This window comes from Pipistrellus kuhlii, unplaced genomic scaffold (assembly GCF_014108245.1).
Source record: "Pipistrellus kuhlii isolate mPipKuh1 unplaced genomic scaffold, mPipKuh1.p scaffold_m20_p_4, whole genome shotgun sequence".
NCBI lineage: Eukaryota > Metazoa > Chordata > Mammalia > Chiroptera > Vespertilionidae > Pipistrellus > Pipistrellus kuhlii.
In genome coordinates, this window is record NW_023425540.1 from 89,226,805 (window position 1) to 89,248,687 (window position 21,883).

Sequence of the window (21,883 nt, forward strand, 5' to 3'; positions counted from 1 at the left end):
GTGAGTTATGCTGCAAGTACCATAGAACTTGAGAAAAAAGGTCTAGGTCTCTTGGGTTCCCTCACGTTGGCCTAGATCCAGCTGAAGGTCTCAGCTGGATCACAACCAGCCTCAATACAAGGTTGGGGGCCAAGCCAACTTTATGCTCCCCTCACATGGGGCTGTATTCCTACTTCCCAAATGTTCCTGCTGTCCTCTCAGTCTGTATCTCATTTGTCAAGATTCTCCATTCATTCTTCAAGGTCCAACCCAAATACCTGCTTTTTCATAAAGACTCCTCCCTCCTACCAGTCAGAAATGTCCAAGATCCTTACAGCCCTATGCTTATAAGCCTGTTGTGACATTTATTCCATCCTGTTATCTATTTGTTAATGTCATGGATCTTGTGATGTATTTGTGTTCCCACCAGATCCACAATATTTTGAGTTTCTTATTAACTGGGAGTTTCTGATTTATTTCTCTAACTTCCAGTGATGAGCCAAGAGTGTTACCCTGTTCAAAAAATATCTGTTAAATGGATGAAAAATGGTTTAAAAGTTCTGTTCTCCCTGGTATATCAGTTATATAAATCCAGTTCTGTAAAAGTAGTCCTAAAATCAGAAGGGGGAGGTTTCTGGCAAGGGAACCCACAGTTGGATGAAAGGCCATTGTATGTTGAACTTCTGTGGACACACAAGAGAAGGGTATCAAATTATTTCTTGGTCTTGACCTTTAAGAACAAAGGTATAAACATCTATACTAATAAAATTTACCATCCTAAACATTTTTAAGTATATAGTTCAAATAGTAAATACATTCATATTGTTGTGCAACCATCAGCACCATCCTCTCTAGAACTCTTCTCGTCTAGCCAAACTGAAACTCTGTACCTATTAACCAACAACTTCTTGTTCCCTCTCCCTGACTCCTGGCAATCACCCTTTTACTTTGTCTTTAGGAGTTTGACTACTCTAGTATTTCATATAAGTGGAATCTTACAATCAATCAGCTGCCTCTTGCACACCCCCACTGGGGATGTGCCCACAACCAACGCACATGCCCCTAACCCGAATCGAACCCGGGACCTTTCAGTCCGCAGGCCGACGCTCTATCCACTGAGCCAAACCGGTTTCGGCTGGCTGGCTTATTTCACTTAGCATAATATCTTCAAGGTTTATCCATGTTGTAGCATGTGTCAGAATTTCTTTCCTTTTTAATGCTGTATAATATTACATTGGAATATAAAGTTTTTTTTAAATTAAATTATAGTTGGCATGAAATGTTGTATTAGTGACTTGACATTTATATACTTTACAAAGTGGTCACCATGAGAAACAAAGTAACTACCTGTCATTGATATTATTAATTGCATTCACTACATGTTTCTTTGTATCCCTGTGTCTTATTTATTTATTTATTTATGTATTTATGTATTTAAAATATAGTTTATTGATTTTTTACAGAGAGGAAGGAAGAAGGATAGAGAGTTTGAGACATCGAAGAGAGAAACATTGATCAGTTGCCTCTTGCACACCTCCTACTAGGGATGTGCCTGCAACCAAGGTATATGCCCTTGACCAGAATCGAACCTGGGACCTTTCAGTTCGCAGGCTGATGCTCTATCCACTGAGCCAAACCGGTTAGGGCCTCTGTCTTATTTTATAACTGTAAATTTGTACCTCCTAATTCCTTCACCTTTTTGCCCAACCCTCTGGCAGCTATCAGTTTGTTTTCTGTATCTATGAGTCTGTTTACTTGTTCATTTGTTTAGTTTTTTGGATTCCACACATAAGTGAAAGGATACAGTATTTGCTTTCTCTGACCTATTTTACTTACCATAATACCCTCTACATGTTGGATAGACTACATTTTGTTTATCCATTTATCAGTCAGTGGACACTTGGATTGCTTCTATCTTTTTAAAAAAATATATATTTTATTGATTTTTTACAGAGAGGAAGGGAGAGAGATAGAGAGTTAGAAACATCAATGAGAGAGAGTCATTGATCAGCTGCCTCTTGCATGCCCCCCACTGGGGATGTGCCCACAACCAAGGTTCATGCCCTTGACCGGAATCGAATCCGGGACCCTTCAGTCCGCAGGCCGACGCTCTATCCACTGAGCCAAACCGGTTTCGGCTGCTTCTATCTTTTGCTTATTGAGAATAATTAATTGTGCTATGAACATAGATGTGCACATATCTTACTGAGACCCTACTTTCAGTTCTTTTGGGTTTATATCCAGAAGTGGATATAATTCTACTTTTAAGTTTTTGAGGAACTGCATATCATTTTTTTTACAATGGCTACACCATTTTCACCCCCACTAACAATGCACAAAGGTTTCAATTTCTTTACATCTTTGCCAACGCTTTTCATTTTATTTTATAGTAGCCAACCTAATGAGTGTGAGATGATATCTCATTGTGGTTTTGATTTTCATTTCCCTGATGATGAGGGATGTTGAACATCTTTTCTTGTGATTGTTGTATAAGTCATGAGATCTTGATGAAGATATCAGTGCTATCTGATGTATGCCATGTCCTAGTTATAGGAAAAGTACTTAAAGGAGCAAATTGCAATCTTTTAAATCTGTAGGTAGTGACTGCTAATGGGATTTCTTTTGGGGTGGGGGTAATAAACTATTCTAAAATTAGATAATGGCGATGGTTTCACAACTCTGGGAACATACTAGAAACCATTGAATTGTGCAATTTAAATGGGTGAATTTTATGTTTGTGAAGTAGATTTCAAAGCTGTTTCAAAATGCTGCCTTTTGAAAGTAGAACTAAAACAGTAATAGTGATTGGCCAACTCTTATTGAATAGAAGTGAATGTTACAAATTTTTGGTGAATTTACATTGCTACTCTCTTCTTTTACTTTCCCAAATCAGTTTTAAGTCCTCTAGTCTGATTCCGTCTTATGTAAGTAAGTATACCTTAGGTTTTTCTAACCGAGCAAGCCTCTTCATTCCATCTGAGGGGGCACGCAAACTTAATTTGGCAGAAAAACTAAGTTAGACAGGGATGGGTTAGCCAGCCTGGGGTGTCTCTGGGCCTCACCTCCTGTGGATTTGCAGAGGCTGACTAGAGAGAGAATATCATGATGGGTGGGTATCCTCAAGAATGGGGTAAGCAATTGCCTGAGCTGTGTTACGTAGGGCCTTAAATGTGCCCTCCCAATTCCCACACCTAAGTTATTCCCCTTCATTTGTTGACCTGAAGTCACACCATTACTTCCGTAGCCTTGGATAAGTCACCATGGCACGAGGCCAGCCCTAGACAGCCAGGAAACCCCACTAAGACCCAGTGCTTTCACAGACTGGGAGCCTTTGGGCTTAAGTCACAGACTTACATGTGTATGAAGAGCTTTTCTGAGGCTTCACTTTGCATGTATTCAACTTAGCAGGTTTCCTTGGTAAATCTAGAGGGGTACCCCACTGCAAGCTTACTGGCCTGGTAAGAACGGTAAGTGGCTAAGTAAGCTAGAGGAAAGATGCAAAATATAGGGTGTCCCCCAAAAATGTATACTCACTTTGCCTGGCCAGTGTGGCTCAGTGGTTGAGCATAGGCCTAGAATCCAGGAAGTCAGGGTTCAGTGCCCAGTCAGGGCACATGCTGGGTTGTAGGCTCAATCCCTAGGAGGGGGCGTGCAGGAGGCAACCAATCAACGATTCTCTCATCATTGATGTTTCTATCTCTTTCTCCCTCTCCCTTCCTCTCTGAAATAATAATAATAAAAAAATTAAAAACATATACACACTTTAACAACTGATAGCTTAATTTTGAAAAGGAAATGTATTTTAATAAACACTGCCTTGCCGAAACCGGTTTGGCTCAATGGATAGAGCGTCGGCTTGGGGACTTAAAAGTCCCGGGTTCGATTCCAGTCAGGGGCATGTACCTTGGTTGCGGGCATATCCCCAGTAGGGGGTGTGCAAGAGGCAGCGGATTGATGATTCTCTCTCATCGATGTTTCTGGCTCTCTATCTCGTTCCCTTCCTCTCTGTACAAAATCAATAAAATATATTAAAAAAAAATAAACACTGCCTTAATAATTATTCAAAGTATGTGTATACATTTAAAAAAACAAAACACTGCCTTAATAATTATTCAAAGTGTGTGTATACATTTTTTTTGATATCCTATAGTTTAAGGTTGAAGGTGCCAGAAACATATTTGAATGAAGAGTTGTCAAGTCCCTCTATCCCAACAATGATACTTCTGTAGGCTTTACATATTACCCTTCATCCACCATCCTTTTCAAGATGAGGAGATGGATCCAGGGAGAAGAAATGACTGGCTCAGGGCTGCATGGCCAATTAGTAATAGAGCCAGAGCTCCCGGCTCTCTTGCCTGATCTTGTTCCACTCAAGCTCCATACATCTCACCTCACCAGCCAACAGCCCTGGTTTCAGAGCCTCCATTGCAAAGGAGGAGCCAGGACTATGGACGCCGATGCAGCCCTCTTCGAGGGCCTCCCGGGCAGCAAGTGTTCACCCTTCCACACATGCTGCTCTTGCAGCTTTCTTTGGAGTGGGCTTCTCGCCTGGTTTCCCTTCTGCCTTTTTAGCTGCAGCCCCCTCAGTCTCCATGCCAGTACCATCTGGAGTTCTAACTCTGCTAAAGATCTCGGAAACTTTGCCCACCCCCTCTGCCATGCTCTGCCGTGTGGGCCTGCACCAACGCAGATTTACCAAGTACAGAGCGTTTTTCTTCTATTTATTTCTGATTGCTTAGGAAGAAAAGTCTTGCCTCTCAGACTTCAGAGTCTTAGCACTTAACTAGTGATAATGAAAAAAAAAAAAAAAAAAGATCTGTAGAATAGGCCCTCATGCTCTCCTCCAATTTGCATCATGGAAATGGGCTGTGGCTTCAGTAGGTGAGATACCCGAGCCAGGGGGGGGCTGTTTCACCCCCTTGGCCTCACAGCCGCCTGCTCCTCTGTCACCTCACAGGTCTTATTCTCTGAGGTCAGGAGTCCTGAAAACTCTCTATGTCTTGGAAAGTCTGCCCTGCACTCCTTGTGCAAAGGGAGATGCTATTTCTTCCATCTCTCCAACTATTTCCCCCTTTCCTCTTTTTCCTCCTTCATCCTGCTCTCCTTCCGTCTCTCTTCTTCATTTCCAGATTTCATTGCCCCTGTGACCAAAAGCCATCCAGCTACTTCCCATCTTGTGCTATGTCAGCAATGTGGTTATTTTTTTTATATGCAGATATAATGATACAGTTGGCTCATTCATCCTTGTTTGTGATATCAACCATCTGTGAATGACTCAGGCCAGAATCTAGCTTGAGAGGCCAGCCTATTCCCAGGGTGGGAGTCTCTCCCTCCTCATTTTACTCAAGTTAAGCAATGGGAAGGTCTTGTGCCTCTCGATGCAGGGTGTCACAAGGAAGCCCGAGGTCTGTGCTTGTTTGCATCTTGTTGCGCCTTGCCCCCCACTTTCAGGCAGAAGTCCTTGATGGGCAGAATTCAGACACCCCTCCATTGTAATGACTCCCACAGTGCATTTTGATTCTTTGTTTGCAAGCTATTCTACACCCCTAGAGGTGAGGGAGCACATTGCATCCATTGTGCCATCACGTTGGCACATAGCTCCTGAAAGGTGTGAAGTGGCCTCTGCTAGTGGAGGGTGCATGGCGTTTACGATGTGTAGCCTGTAGTGGTGCAGCACTTGGTGCCTCTCGCCTCCTATTATTATTATTTTTTTTCTTCCTGCAGGTGCCTTGCTGCCTACCACATACAATTAGGACAGAGTTCTCCAGCCCTGCACACAGAGTCTTACAACTACTAGATGTAAGATCATCATCAGTTTGAGCCAAATGAAGATGCTGCTGTTTGCTGTTTGTAACCTACAGAATACTAAGTGTCTTTTGACAAGAAGACAAAGTATTCATTGCTCAGGGTGTCCTGATGCAATTGATGGTGGAGTCCTCAGGCCTCCATCCCAGTATGGGAGGTTCTTCTCTTCTCTTTCCTTACATGGCCTCCCTTCAGGTGTGAAAAACCCCCCAAAACTTTAAAGATATCAAACCCCATGCCAGTTTATTGATTTTTTTGTTTTTGTTAAAAGATAGAACTGTCATGTGCTCGCTTCGGCAGCACATATACTAAAAGATAGAACTGTCAGGCTAACCAGCTATCTCCACCCTCCTGCTGCAGGAAAATCTCCCTGGAAGGACAACTTGGTATCACAAAGTTACTTGGTAGGCATTGGACTCTGATGATTTCAATGGGAGCATGTTCAGACGCAGAAGCTGGTGTGGGGGTGGCCAGCCCCAGGTAGATGGCTCCAGCCCAGCTGATGCCATCTCCAGCAAGCCCACTGCAGAAAAGGTAGGTTTTCTCTGTAGAACAGCATGTACCCTGCGAAGGTGATGAAAATTGGTCAGAGAGCATGCTCAGATAATCACGGGGTCCTGGGGTAATCCTGAGCACAGTTTGATCCCCACTGAGAGCAATTTGCTGAAGCCTGTGGGGGAAGCCAGGCAGGTTGACTTGGGTGATTTCCTACCCCCTCAAATAACTCATGATGGGATGGCCGTGGCTAAAACAAAGAGGAATCATCCCCTCCCTCCCTCCGTTTCTCTTTCCCTCTCTTCATTTCTTCCTATATTCTTTGTTTCTCTTTATTTTTTTTCTGGGATCTTTTAAAAAATGTAGATTATTTTCAATAAAAGGCATATATTTTAAGTGGATAGTTCAATAATTTTTGACAAATACATACTCTCATATAACTACTATGTTGATCACCCTGGAAAGTTCCCTTGTGCCTTTTCCAGTCAAGTCCCTCCACAAATGTCCTTCAACTGATGGATAAACAAAATTGGTCCATCCGTACAACAGAATGTTATCCAGCCACAAAAAGGAATGAAATACTGACACATGCTACAACATGGACTAAGCTTGAAAACATGCTGAGTGAAAGAAGCCAGGAGCAAAAGACCTGGTGGTGTGGGTTCCATTTGGATGAAATGTCCAGAACAGGCAAATTTATAGAGACAAAATGTATTAGTGGTTGCCAGGGTGGAAACTGAGTGCCAATGGGTATCAGGTTTTCTCTGGAATGAAATAGCGGTGATAGCAGCATAACTCTGAATGTACTAAAAATGACCACATTATGCACTTTATTTAAAAAAATATTTTTATTGATTTTAGAGAGGAAAGGACAGGGGGAGAGAGTGATAGACAAATCAAAGATGAGGGAGAATCATTGTTGGCTGCTTCCTGCATGCCCCACACTGGGGATGGAACTCACGAACAGTCATGTGCCCTGAACGGGAATTGAACTGTGACCTCTCGGTCAGGCCACCATGAACACTTTAAAATAGTGAATTTTATGGCACATAAAATGTGTTTTAATAAAGCTGTTACTTCGTTTGTAAAGTATATGATTGACTAAACACTATGCTTTACACCTGAAACTAATACAAAATAACATTGAATGTAAACTAATTGAAAAAATAAATAAAAATAAAAGGAAAAAAACTTAGGAGCCTGGACTATTATACAACAAGAGTTATCATCAGAAATAACTTCTTACTTAACTATGGGGCAGGGCAAACTAATGACTATTAAACATGTGCTCTCCCTGCAATTGCCTTCTGAGGCTGAAAAGTGCATTACCTCATTCCTAGCTCAGAATGGCTTAGGTACCTCAGTTTCCCTTTCTCTCTCTGAACCTCTTACGTCTGTGAGATCTCCGATTCTCTCATGGATGCAGAGTTCCCACACATATGTATGTAATTAAATTAAATCATTTTCTCTTGTTAAAAAAAAAAAGCCTTTATTTTAGATATGGAGCATTCCATCACCCCCAGGAAGTACCTTTACACCATTTCCCAGCCAAATTCCTTTTGGTAGAAGCAATCATAGTTCTTTTATCTTCTCCCAACATATTGTAGATTATTTGTGCCTGTCTGTTCTAGAATTTCATATAATTAAAATCACACATTTGGCACTCAGTTGTGTAAGGCTTTTTTCACTCAGCATATTGTTTTTGAGATTTGCCCATGCTGTTGTGACAGTAATTTGTGCTTTTTTTTTTCTTTTTCTTTTTTTCCCCCCCTGAATAGTATGACTTTTCCTGCAATTCCTTTATCTAGTTCCTTATAGGTGGTTTTGGCTATTATGAATAAAAATGCTATGGATATTTTTTTTGTGTGTGTGGCTATGTTTGAACAGGCTTTTAATGGATATATATATTTACTTTTCTCTTTGGTTAATACCTAGAAATAGAATTGCTGTTCATACAGTTTTATAAGAAACTGATAGGCCTTTTTCTAAAGCAGTTTTGCCATTTTACACTCTCATTAACAATGTTTGGAGTTTTGATTGTTCCATATCCTCACCAACATTTGGTGTTTATTAGTCTTTTTAATTGTAGCCATTCAGGTTGGTGTTTTGGCAGGCGAGAATTCTACCACTGAACCACCAATGCTCTCAGGTTGGTGTTTTGGAAATTTTAAATTTTGATGAATTCTGGTTTGTTAATTTTGTTAATGGTTAGTGCTTTTTGTGTTTACCTAAGAAATATTTGCTACTTCAAGGTCATGAAGATATTCTTCTATGTATTCTTTTAGATGCTGTATGGTTTTAATTGTTTAGGTCTAGGATTCATTTCAATTTTTTAAAATTAATTTGTATTTTTTTAATTGATTTTAGAGAGAGAGGAAGGGAGAGAGATTGATGTGAGAGAGAAACATTGACCTATTGCTTCCCATATGCTCCCTGATCAGGGATCGAACCTGTAACTTGGGTATGTACCCTGACTGGGAATTGAACTAGTGACCTTCCAGTGCATGGGGAATGCTCAACTAACTGAGCAACACCGGCCAGGGCAGATCCATTTTAATTAATTTTTTGTTACGATGTAAGGAATTGTGGTTCAGTTTTTTCCCTTCTGGATAGATAATTATTCTAGTCCATTTGTTAAAAATAATTTTCAACACATTGAATTGTCTTGGTATCTTTATTGAAAATCAATTGATCATATATATGTAGGTATATTTATGGACTCTGTTTTCTATTCCACTGATCTATTTGTTGTATACTAGTGCTAATATCAAATTGTCTTGATTACTGTTGTTTATAGTAACTCTTAAAATCAGTGAAGGTAAGTATTCCAACTTTGTTCTTTATTAAGATTATTTTGACTATTCTAGGTATTTTCATTTCCACTTACATTTTAGAATCTGTTCACCAATTTCTAAAAGTCTTTTAGAATTTTTATTGTAATTACCTTGAATCTATAGATTAATTTGGAGAGAAATGACATCTTAACAATATTATACCTTTCTAGCCAGGACCGGTTTGGCTCAATGGATAGAGCGTCGGCTTGGGGACTGAAAGGTCCCGGGTTCGATTCCAGTCAAGGGCATGTACCTTGGCTGCGGGCATATCCCCAGTAGGTGGTGTGCAAGAGACAGCTGATCGATGACTCTCTCTCATCGATATTTCTGACTCTCTATCTCTCTCCCTTCCTCTCTGTACAAAATCAATAAAATATATTTAAAAAAACAAACAAAAAAACAATATTATACCTTTCTAATTCATGAACATGGCACATCTCTTCATTTATTTAGATTTTCTTTAATTTCTCTCAATGTTTGGTAGTATTCAGTAGAACTTAAGTTTATCCCCAAGTAGTATTTTTTTTTTTTTTTTTTTCATATCAGAGAAACTGGCTTAGAGAAGCTGAATCACCACGGTCGCCAAGTAGTATTTTTATTTTAATAGAGGAACCCAGAAGCCACAAAGAGGTGAAGGTGAAGTGGCAGATAGACAGATGATGGGATGATATTTGGGATTGGGCCCTATTAGGCACTCCAAATAATCACTAATAAGAAGCAGGTAATTCTCACCAAATCCCCTCCATCTGGATATCAGAATCAAGCCAGTTCTCTGCCTGGGGACATGGTAGCCAAGAAGTCTGTGTTGGCTTATTTTCTCCATGTACTGAAATGAACACATTGTTAGTTCTTCTGGACACTGGGCACATATTCTTAGTGCTTCTTGACAGCTGGTCAGGCTCAGGCCGCTCCTGCTTCCTGACCCCTCTTGAGAGAAACTGCAATGCCTCAACTCTGGTTGAGTCTCCTCAAGCTGTTTCTTGAGGAGCAGTGGCCAGCAACCTCTGCAGGGTTAAAGAGCTGTGCATTGGTGATCTGGGAACTGTAGCAGAATCAACCACACACTTGGTAGAGGAAGAGTAGAGAAGAGATGAGAAGACACAGAGCATGGGAGGGGAACTGAATGACTTCATTGGCAGAGCAATAACGTAGGAGGCTATGAATGCTTGAAGGTTGGTCAATGGCCTGCTTTCCCATGCTGCTTTGCATTTCTAGTGGCTTTCCAGCGCCAGTGTCTGGGAGGTGTTACTCTCCTGGGGTTTCTGCTCTTCCTACAATTTCTGCTCAGATGTTTGACTTCTCAGGGGTCCTTGAGAGTTGGCTCTATGACTAAGATTCCTCTGTGTCTTATTTCCACAAGTATTCTGACTACATTGCCTTAATTCACTTCCATGAATTAATGATGGGACTGCTGCTTCCTGCATCCAGGAGTACCTGAAACGCAGCTGAGAATTCCTTTGAATCTGTTACATTACCTCAGGTTGGAGCCTTTGGTTTTCCCTTCGGTTGTGAGGTTGTGTAAGGGTGTGGCACAAATAACTAGGGCTCTCTGCTTTATCTTTGCTGTTTTGTCACACGCAGTTAGAGGTCTTATTGATAATTTGGAGTAAGCCCACTGAAGGCATCCTGAACGGGGATGGAGGCAGTCTGAAAGGCATGCCACGGGGAAGATCTGAGAGAATTGCTGTTCTCAGGAGATGCTTGGGGACCCACAGTTGCCTGGAAGAAGGAGCACGTTTGTTCCTGATGCCACACGGGGAGAAGCAGCGATAGGGAAAACATTTTGGCTTGATCTTTATAGGAACTGTACAAACATGGAACAGGATTCTTACCTGATTGTGATTCCCATATCCCTGGAATAAGCTACTAGCTGCTGTCCGAGATTCCTGTGCTGGACAGGATAATGTGGTCTTCAAGGTCCATTTGATTCTGTGTCTAACGCTTCACTACCAGGAGTTGAAATGTTCTCCTCCCAAGAAGATGTCTCCTGAGGAGAGGAATCCAAAGAGACATTTGGGAAGGTGAAGTCTCAGGGGCAGACATCAATGTGGAGAGATGGTTTGGGCCGGGTACTTGCCATTGCCCCTCGAATTAGACTGTCGCTGGTAAAGACCAGCCATGATCCATTTCACCACACGGAGATGCCTTCCCCATCCTGTTCTCACCAAGCATTTGTTTGCCAAAAGAGAGCTCCCTTAGACCAGCTGGGCTAGGCTTCCTGCTTCTTGTAGCCTCTATCCAGGAAGAAGTGCCAGAAGGTGTGGCATCAGAGCTGCAGGAGAGGGAGGAGGTTGCTGCTTCAGGAGATACCTACTCAGGCACTTTATGGAAGGCACCCTTCTCTCAACATCAGCTTGGAGCCAACTTTTCTTTCTTTTTATGACTCAGTCATCATCAATCAGAAAAGCTGGCTGAGTTTCTTTCATTTCAGTCAGAAGTCCTGCCCATGCTTAAGCTGTTAGTGCCATAGGAATTTACTGCTTTCTCATTTAAGGACTCATAGGAAACTTGTCCTTTCCAGATAATCCTCTTTGGACAGACCTCCAACCCCCTTCATGGTTTCTGTGGGTGGAGGATAACACCCTTTTCATGTGCTTTCAGCTGGTCCTACCATTGATTTATCTTCCTAAGATGCATATCTATGTCTAGCCAGTTTGCTCAGTGGATAGAGTATCAGCTTGTAGACTGAAGGATCCCAGGTTCAATTCTGGTCAAGAGCATATGCCTGGGTTGCAGGCTCAATTCCTAGTAGGGGGTGTGCAGGTGACAGCTGATAAATGATTCTCTCTCATCATTGATGTTTCTATCTCTCCCCGTCTCTCTGAAATCAATAAAAATATATTTAAGAAGAAAAAGATGCATGTCTGGGGTCTTAAGTGGGGGCTAGAGATGAGGACTACATCACTCACTTCCTATCATGGAATGAGAGGCATCATGAATTTAAAGAAAAGAGCCTTGAGGATGGACAAGTCTGAATTAGTTTGAATTAGTTCCCATACTAGTTAGCTGTGTGGACTTGAGTAGTTTATTAACTCATCTAAGCCACAGTTTCTACATCTATAAACATGAGGTGATGGCTCTCTTGTACTTGGTTGTGTGGAAGTGCCTAGTGTGGTACTTGGATCTGAGTAGGAGCTCAATGAATGCCACATCCTTTCTTCTTTCCATCACTTCCCGGAACTCCAATCTTCATTCCATCCAAGGCCTCCTTAGCATCCATCCCGTAGGCACACCGGTGGTCCTGCATGCCAAAGGAGCAGTCTTATTGGATAAGAAGTTTTAGTGCCTTTCAGAACTCGCAGAGGGATTCATAGACAGAGTAAGTGGCCATTTTATGCTATTTTGAGCCTGACCTGAGGAGCTGATATCTGACTCCATCTGTTACTTGTTTACTTATAACCCTGAGGTGGCCTGAAATTTCTCCCATTAGTCATTTCCATTTTTAAGTTGGAAGACTCAACATATTCATATGGAGAAATAGTCTATAGGCTGGAGTATAGAAAGCCATTTTCAGGGGTTGAGAGTAAGGCCAGGTTTGTTGTCTGTCTCTCATCCAGTAGTACATTGGATCCTTTAAAAATAAATTTAGTTGGCTGACACTTTGAAGTGGAGACTCTGTCATTTACCTTTAAATTTTTTTATTTTAAAGTATTTTTTTAAATTGATTTCAGAGAGAAAGAGGGAGGGAGGGAGGGAGAGAAACATCAATGATGAGAAATATATTTTTTATTGATTTCAGAGAGGAAGGGAGAGGGAGAGAGAGATAGAGACATCAAACATAGAAGTATCAACGGACTGTTGAACCTCAGAGAGAAGTCAGGAGTTGGTGGGAAGAGATCAACTAATGAACTTGAATGCATACGTGCATAACCCATGGACATAGACAATGAGGTGGTAAGGGCCTGAGGGGAAGACGGGAGCAGGCTGGTAGAGGACCTATGTAATACTTTCAACAGTAATGATTTAAAAAAAAGGAGAAGAAGAAAAAGAAATATCAAACATCAATGATGAGAATTACTGATTGGTCACCTCCTGTGGAATCAAGCCCACAACCTGGGCATGTGCCCTGATAGTGAATTGAACTCTGACCTCCTGGTTCATGGGCCAATGCTTAACCACTGAACCATACTGGCCTGTTTACCTTTTATTTAAAAAAAAAAATCTGGAGGCTTGAGTGTAGGCCTTGCCTACAAGAGGAAGTTATCAACATTTTTTGATGATCAAGTGAATGTCTTTTTTAAATTATATGTTTTTGACACATGCTACAACATGGTTTGACCTTGAGGACATTATACTAAGTGAAATAAGCCAGTCACAAAAAGGTAAATACTGTATGATTCCGCTTATATGAGGTATTTAGTGTCAACAAAGTCACAGAGACGGAAGTAGAAGGGTGGGTGCCATGGGCTGTGGGAAGGGGAAATGGGGAGTTGTTTAATGGGGACAGAAGTTCAGTTTGGGGAGATGAAAAGTTCTGGAAATGGATGGTGGTGTTGATTGCACAACAATAAGGGAACTTAAAGCCACTGATCTGTACACTTAAAATGGTTAAAATAGTAAATTTTTTGTTATATGTTTTTTAACACATTAAAAAATTATTTGTGGCTCAGTTGGTTGGAGCATAGTCCTATACACCAAAAGGTGGTGGGTTTGATCCTGGTCAGGGTGTTTACTAAAGGCAACAGACTAATGTTTCTCTCTCTTCTCTCTCCCTCTTTCTAAAATCAATAAAACAAATTGTGTGTGTGTGTGTGTAATCAATTGATGTCCTAAATTAAAAAAAATTATAGTATAGTAAATTATTTCTCAAAGATAATATTGTGAATTAATATGTAAAAATTTTGATGGATATGTTTGCTTATTCAACCAACACGCCTCAGCATTCAGCTCCATCCAAGCCCCTGAGCTCAGAGTGAGGATCAAAGACTCAGTCCCAAGCTTATTCTTCCAGACTTAAATTTTCAGGGTAAAGCTGAAGACCTGGCCCATGAACCCCTGATTCAACGAATGGAGGTTGGACAAAGTCAGAGGAGACTGAAGAAGAGCTGTTTGATTTGGGGAGTGGGGTAGCAGTGGTTTAGCTGGAGTCTGTTGTGTAAGGAGGGTCTCAGAAAGAGGGAAGGGCCCTGTGCTGGTAGACCAACCTTGGGTGCAGACACGGAGTCCTGATTTGTCAGGTGAGTCTGAGAAATGACAAAAAGGCCTCAAGTGGGGCCCTCAGTGTTTGGTGAAAATGAGATGGAAGGAGTACATCATAGTGACTCCGGAGTCCTTAAACCTGGTGCCAGCCTCATTCCAGTTTCCTGTCAGCTAGCAGCTTTGGCTAAGTTAAAAAAAGTCTATATAGAAGAGGATGCAAGATGGCTGCTCAGGTAGACATCTAACCGCAGCAGCACACAACAATTTCAATGGAATACAACTAAAATGTAGAGTGGACATCGCCCAGAGCTACAGGTAGTCGACTGACTGAAAATTCTACAACAAGAAGGAAAGAGAAAACCAGAAGGAAAATCAGAGGAGCTGAAAAAAAGCCTAAGGTACGGAGACATGCTGCACGCCTGCACCTGCGCGCGCGGAGAGGTTGCAGCCGGAGAGGAGGAGAAGGCTGGGTGCTGCCTGGCGTTCCCTAGCAAATAAAACCCCCAGCCTGGGCTGAACCCCCGAACCAGCAGCGCTGAGCCCCAGTTATGGGCCAGACCCTAGGGACCCAGGCTCCGGTAGGGGGAGACGGGGCTGTGAGGCGGAATCCCAGGGGAGCAGCGAAAAGCGGAGCCCCCAGAGTCGCGCGCACATTGTACGCAGAGGACTGAATGTTGACTCTGATGCTGGATTACCCTAACGGGAAGAAACAAAGCCTCCGGCGGTGCTGAGCCTCAGTCCGGACTGCTCTGAACCCCAGATCTAGGCCAATCCCTGGGGACCCAAGCTCAAGCAGAGGGAGACGGGGCTGTGAGGTGGAGTCCTGGGAGAGTGGCGAAAGGCCAAGCCCCTGGAGTCGGGCACATTGCTTGCAAGGGAAGGAATGTTGACTCTGATGCAGGATTGCCCTGGAGGGAAGGAAACAGGAGCCCTGGCCGTGTTGGACACCAGTTTTGACTGCTCTGAACCCCAGTCCTAGGCCAGACCCTGGGGACCCAGGCTCAGGCAGGGGGAGACGGGGCTGTAAGGCGGAATCCTGGGGAGCGGCAAAAAGCGGAGCCCCCAGAGTCGCGCGCACTGCGCGCAGAGGACAGTCTGTTGACTCTGATCCTAGACTCCCCTAGCGGGAAGGAGAAAAAAAAAAAGCTCCAGACTGGAGGAATGCGACAAGGAGCAGGAGCCCCTGCTGGACACCGGCCAGCCGGGCACCAGCCAGCTGGGTGCCAGCAGGGAGCTGGACGACGGGGCCCCCGGGGGGGGGGTGCCCCTGAGCCTTTGACCACTGAGCTCGGGCAATGGAGCCAAGGCCGGGGGCTGCTTCCTGGGCGGCGCCGACCCTGGCAACAGGCTGAAGCAGTGCGGGAGCCCGCGGAGAAAAAAGGGGTGCCACAGGCCAACCTGCTGAGCTCCCAGGACAAGGAGGAAGAAACCAAAGAAGTTCTCAATATGAAGAAATCAAGTGAGAGCAAAAGATAGTAAAATTACTTAAGAAAGAATACAAAGAAGATCTTGAAAAATCAAAGACTAAGTCAGAACTCAACTCACCAGCCAACATTGCAACATAAATGCGTTTAAAAAAAAAAAAAAAAAAAAAAAAAAAAAAAGGACAGAATGTTGGAACAGCGGCGGCCAGGCCTAGAGTGGCCAGGCACAAGGCAGTGGCAGCCGGGCCCGGAGCAGCAACGGCCAGGCCCCAGAGCAGCAGCAGCCAGAACCATAGCATCAACAGTCAGCACTGGAGCAGCCAGACCTGGGGCAGTGGCAGCCAGGCCTGAGGCAGAGGCGGCCAAGCCCAGGGTGGCCAGTCCAGGAACACCCAGACCCGGAGTGGCTGGGCCCGGAGAAGCCAGGCCCAGAGCAGCCGGGTTGGGAGCAGCCAGGCCCGGAGCAGCGGCTGCCAGGCTGGGAGCAGCCAGGCCCGGAGCAGCGGCTGCCAGGCTGGGAGCGGCCAGGCCCGGAGCAGCCGGGTCGGGTGCGACCAGGCCCGGAGCAGCAGGTGCCAGGCTGGGAGCGGCCAGGCCCGGAGCAGCGGCTGCCAGGCTGGGAGTGGCCAGGCCCGGAGCAGCAGCTGCCAGGCTGGGAGCGGCCAGGCCTGGGGCAGCGGCTGCCAGGCTGGGAGCGGCCAGGCCCGAAGCAAACCGTGTCGGGTGCGGCCAGGCCCGGAGCAGCAGCAGCCAACTCCAGAGCAACTAGGTCGGGAGCGGGAGTGACCAGACCCGGAGCAGCTGGTTGTGGAACGAACCAGAGCAACAGAGGCCAGGCCCGAAGCAACCAGGCCCGGAACAGCTCACTCCTCGCCTGCCCCTGCCCCACGGCTGCCTCTCAGACATGGCTGGAAACTTTTGTGGGAACTTGAGGGTCTGCTGAATCAAGTGATGAAGGCTTACATCTGGATGTGTTGAGTTAGTATAGGGCTGGGGTGTTGATCTGTGTTGATCTGTGAGTGCCTTGGGTGGGGTCTGGATGAGGCTGGTTGACCTATTTGGAAATGTCTTTTGTGTGAAGTGTATCATTGGGCATGTGGTGATATTATTGATATGAGAAAATGCTAAGTAACTGATTTACTATCTGAAAAGGGATTTACTATCGGGGAAAGGGAGGGAGGAAGAGACTGAACATAAACTGCACCTATGGATGAGGACAATGGGGGATGGGGAACCTGGTGGAGGGGGGAAGAAATGAGGAACCTTTGTAACAATATGAACAATAAAGATTGATTAAAAAAATACAAAAAAAGTCTATATATCAATAAATCTTTCTTATTAATGAAATATTTCTTCCTAAGTTGACAGAATCAAATGAGAAAATGTATGAAATGTTTAACTGAGCTAGATCGACACCATCTATATCTACATTTATATCTGTATCTGTATATCATCTATAGACCTATATCATCTATGTCTGTAACACATAGATGGGTGGGAGGACTCTGAAGGTCTGGACAAACCTTTATTATTTATAAGTTTTGCTTCTCTATTTTCAACCAGGGCATTTGGGCTCTGGGGAGTGAGAACACTTCGGGTGTGTCTGGTTCCCTGGGTCTCCCCAGCCCAGTCTCTTTGTTAGAGGATGGTGAGAGTGTGGGACCCAGAGTGGAGGATCTTGGTGGAGCCTGGGGTGTCAGCAAGGGTGGTTGTTGAGGATGTGGGAGCCTAAGGCTATTTTGTTGGTTACTGTGTTGGGGTCCAGATCAGAAATCTAGTCCCCTGAGTGAACCAGATTGCTTTGTTGCCATGGAGACTACTGTCTTGGTTCAAACCCATTCCTCCTACTTTCTACAAAAATAGTTTGGGAGACAGTAAGGTCATTTTCATCAATGAAAGATGATGCAAGATGATGCATGTGGATGGCAAGTATGGATGACTTAATGGTGATACAGCCCCCAAAAATGATTTGTCCAAGAACAGTATAGGGAAGGAAGGGAACAAGCATTGTGAGGCTCCATTAGCCTGAGTCAGTTTATCACACCTTACACAGTCCTCTCTTAGGGCCATGGGAGGTTAACTAGGGGAAGCTCAATATTGGGACCTTGAGAGGAGAGAGAGGAAGTCAACACAGAGGGACTAATGGAGGGCCTATGAATTCTGTATACATTGACTGGCAGTCCAGTAATAATTACAGCTAACATTTATTGAACAACTACTATATGCCCAAGTTGTACAGATTATATCCATCTTTATGGGCTGTCCCACCCCCCAACGCTCCACAGCTAATCCTCATGTAAGGATATTTTCTCAATTGATTTCTAGAGACAGTGGAAGGGAAGGAGGGAAGAGAAGAGCAGAGAGAGAGAGAGGGAGAGAGAGAAACATCGATGTGAGAGAGACACATTGATTGGTTGCCTGACCGGGGCTGGGGATAGAACCTGTAACCCAGGCACATGCCTTTGACTAGGAATTGAACTCACAATCCTTTAGTGCATGGGCTGGCACTCGAACAACTGAGCAACACTAGCCAGGGCTGGGTTTTTTATTATTTTTTTTAATGGGAAAAGTTATGTTTTTATTTTTATTCATTCCTAATATATATTTAGTATTTCCTTCCACCATTAGTCTAGGCAACAGATCACAGTATTATTATCAGAGTTCTGTCTTTGTCACCTTGGAAATCAAAGCTATTAAATCAAAGAGTACTGACACTGCAGATTGACAAAATGATCTAGGCTATTTTCTGGAACCTGGGGGTATCTCAAGGTATGTGGATACAAATAGCATTCCCCCCTCCTGCATTGCTTTATGAGCCATGTCAAGATAAGGACTGAGGGAACAATATGAGCAAAATGTTCAGATTATCACTGTTGGAGATTTTTATCATGTGTCTTCAGGCTAAGAGGTCAATTTATTGGACTAATATGAAAGTCCAAAAAAGGGTTCTGATTAACTAGTCTCACTTACTTTTTTGTTTGCTAGTTTATTCTTTCTCCTCTTTATTCATTCTTTTATTGAGATATACTAGTAAGTCACATCTCATGAAATTCACCCAGAGAGATAAATAATGACTTACCAAAGGCAACCAGTTGGCAGCTGTCAAAGCTGGGGTTTCATCTCTGAGGTCCTCTATGTGTTCTGGACACACCGGCTAAGTGCAATTGAAAAGGTACAAACTGACTTCCTATGCTTCGGTTCTGCGTAGGCCCCGCTTTTTGTGGCTTTTCTGGCCTTTCCCTTGTAGGGGGAGGGTGTGTCTGGGACTGTGAGGTGATGAGCCCAAACTTTGTCTTGGAATAAACCATGGATCACCTTTCTCTGGTTTCATTCTTTATGCGTGTTTCCAGCCTTGCTTCCAGACATGTATCTGCTGCCTAAAAGGGAGTTTTCTAGACTAAAAAATCAGTCTTTACCTCAACTATTATCTTCTTCTCCTTGAACACAGGTAACTCACAGGAGTGGATGTTTCTGACATTACATGGTAAAAGAGGAGAAAAGAAAACAAAGTCCAAGTAAGTCTTCTGTTTTCCTCGACAGATTAAATATGAATTAAAAACAATGCAAAATAAACTAGTTCATTCATTTTCTTTTTCTCTCCTCTCTCTCCTCCACTCCATTTTCTTAAAGCCTGTATGTATCATGATGAATGTGGCTTTGAGGTCCAACTTCGGTGCCTGGGTCATGGGTCTTTAAAAAAAATCAGTAGGTGGTTTATAGCAGAGCAGACATAAAGCTCCATTTACAGCAAATAGGTGAGCACAATGGATTGCATGCAGCATTTGGATGTAAATATACCCATTTAAAAATAAAAGTATGGTATGTTGATAATCACACAGTAAGCAGACTGGCATCATGATAAGGTCTTAACTTGGTCCACAATATTCAAGCCTATAGTAGATATTCAATAAAATAGTCATTGAATAACTCTGGGAGTCAAGCTGACTGAATGAACTGATCACTGGACTTTTTAAAAAATCCTCACCTTCTCACCTTTTCCCATTGATTTTTAGAGAGTGGACGAGAGAGGGAAAGGCAGAGAGAAACATCAATGTGAAAGGAACATTGATTGGTTGCTTCCTGCACGAGCCCTGACCAGAGTCTGGGCCGGAAGGAATCTGCAACCAAGGTGTGTGCCTTTACCTGGAATTGAAGCCAGGACCTTTTGGTCTGTAGGGCAATGCTCTATCCACCCAGCCAAACAGGTGAGGACATGGACTTTTGACACCACAAATCAGATAAACAATTTTAAAAAATTATTGATGAAAGAGAGAGAAAGAGAGAGAGAGAGAGAAAGGGAGAGAGAGAGAGAAATACTAATCTGTTGTCCCACTTATTCATGCATTCATTGGATTCCTGTATGTGCCCTGACTTGGGATTGAATCCACAACCCCGATGTATCAGGATGACATTCTAACCAAATGGAGCTACCTGGCCAAGGCCAGATAAACAATTTAAAAATGCATGAATTCTGTGGTTATTCCATGACTCAAAATAGTCCTTTAAAGTCAACCATTGTCACAATAGTATTGTGAATTAGAGAACAAAAACCCAAATTTAAATTTGCTTTCATCAAGGAAATCTCATGTGGTAATCATTTGTTTCCCACTTTCCCTAGTGGTCTGAAGTGTGAACAGCATTTGCTGTTGACTTAAGCAAGCAGGCTGCCTGCTGGGCCCCATTCAGCTTTTTTTTTTACATTATAAACTGATTTTTAAAAATTAAATTATTATCTGTGTACATATACCATTGCCCCTTCTATACATATACCATTGCTCTCCCCCTCCCTCCCCATTTAGCTTTTGATCAAGGCAAATCCAGGAGCTGCTTTGGCAGCTAAATGCACAGATACGTGATGTGATGTGATGTGATGTGATGTGATGTGATGTGATGTGATGTGATGTGGTATGATGTGATGTGATGTGATGTGATGTGATGTGATGTGATGTGATGTGATGTGGTATGATGTGATGTGATGTGATATGGTATGATGTGATGTGATGTGATGTGGTGGCAAACCACTGCTGGATGTGAAATGAGAGGGAGAGTTTTTAAGCGTGCCTAGCCGCTCACTTTCATGGGTGCAGTGGAAGCAACCGGGGTAGTCCCCTTTTAGGAATGCCTTCTCCACCCTCCCTCATTCCAGTAGGCAGACTAATAATAACCTTAGAGTCATCTTGACTCCTCTTTCTTTTTTATATTCCTTATCAGATCCATGAGCAAATCCTGTTGGTTCTACCTTGAGCATATAGGTATAATCTCACCACTTTGAACTACCTCTGCTGGTACTATACTAGACCAAGCTACCATCATTTCAGACCTAGGTGTCCTGCGTTTGCCCTGATCTTCTTATAAACTATGCCCAACAGAGTGAGCAGAGGGATTCTTTTTGAAAATTTAACACAAATCACGTAACTTCTCAATTCTTCTAAAAAAATTCCAGATTCCCATCATGCTCATAGTAAATCCTTACTGGGATATACTAAGTCCTTAGAGGGACTTATTCCCCAGTGGTCTCGCTGAGTTCACCTGCCACTCTCTCCCTGGCTCACTCCACCTCAGTCACACTGCCTTCTTTTCTGTTCTTGGAACATACCAGGCAGCCTCCCATCTCCATGGCTGTCCGGCTCCCTGATTCTTTGCTCTGCCTGGAACATTGTTCTCCAGAGAGCCATGAGGTTCCCTCTCTCACATCCTTTGAACCTTTGCCTTCAAATGTTTCCAAGCAGAGCACGGCCACCTTGCCAAGCTGGGAAGGCAAGCATAGGCATTCAGAGAGGCTACTGAATTTGCATAGCAGAGCCCCAGAGTGGACAATCCTAGGCAGAGAAAGAGTTCCAGAAATCCTGAGACTGTAACTTGTATACGAAGCCACATATATGCAGAGTGAAACTCCATGAGGCTGGTCAAAAGACGTATGGGGGCCGAAACCGGTTTGGCTCAGTGGTAGAGCGTCGGTCTGTGGACTGAAAGGTCCCGGGTTCGATTCCGGTCAGGGACATGTACCTTGGTTGCGGACACATCCCTGGTGGGGGGTGTGCAGGAGGCAGCTGATCGATGTTTCTCTCTCATTGACGTTTTTGGCTCTCTATCTCTCTCCCTTCCTCTCTGTAAAAAATCAATAAAATATATTATTTAAAAAATAAAAAAAAAGACGTATGGGGAACTGCAAACTGAACAATTCCCAGAGTCATGTAGATCTGGGAA

The 21,883-nt window shown here is 43.5% G+C and overlaps 1 long non-coding RNA gene across 1 annotated transcript in view; it reads left to right on the top strand.

The window, feature by feature from the left end:
- Positions 1-19,319, top strand: part of LOC118703365 — a 30,412-nt gene extending 11,093 nt beyond the window's left edge. Inside the window, exons 2-3 of the long non-coding RNA XR_004983005.2 lie at positions 6,145-6,318; positions 19,027-19,319. This is a non-coding gene — a long non-coding RNA (uncharacterized LOC118703365). The remainder of the gene's footprint in view (positions 1-6,144; positions 6,319-19,026) is intronic.
- Positions 19,320-21,883: the final 2,564 nt, after the last annotated feature.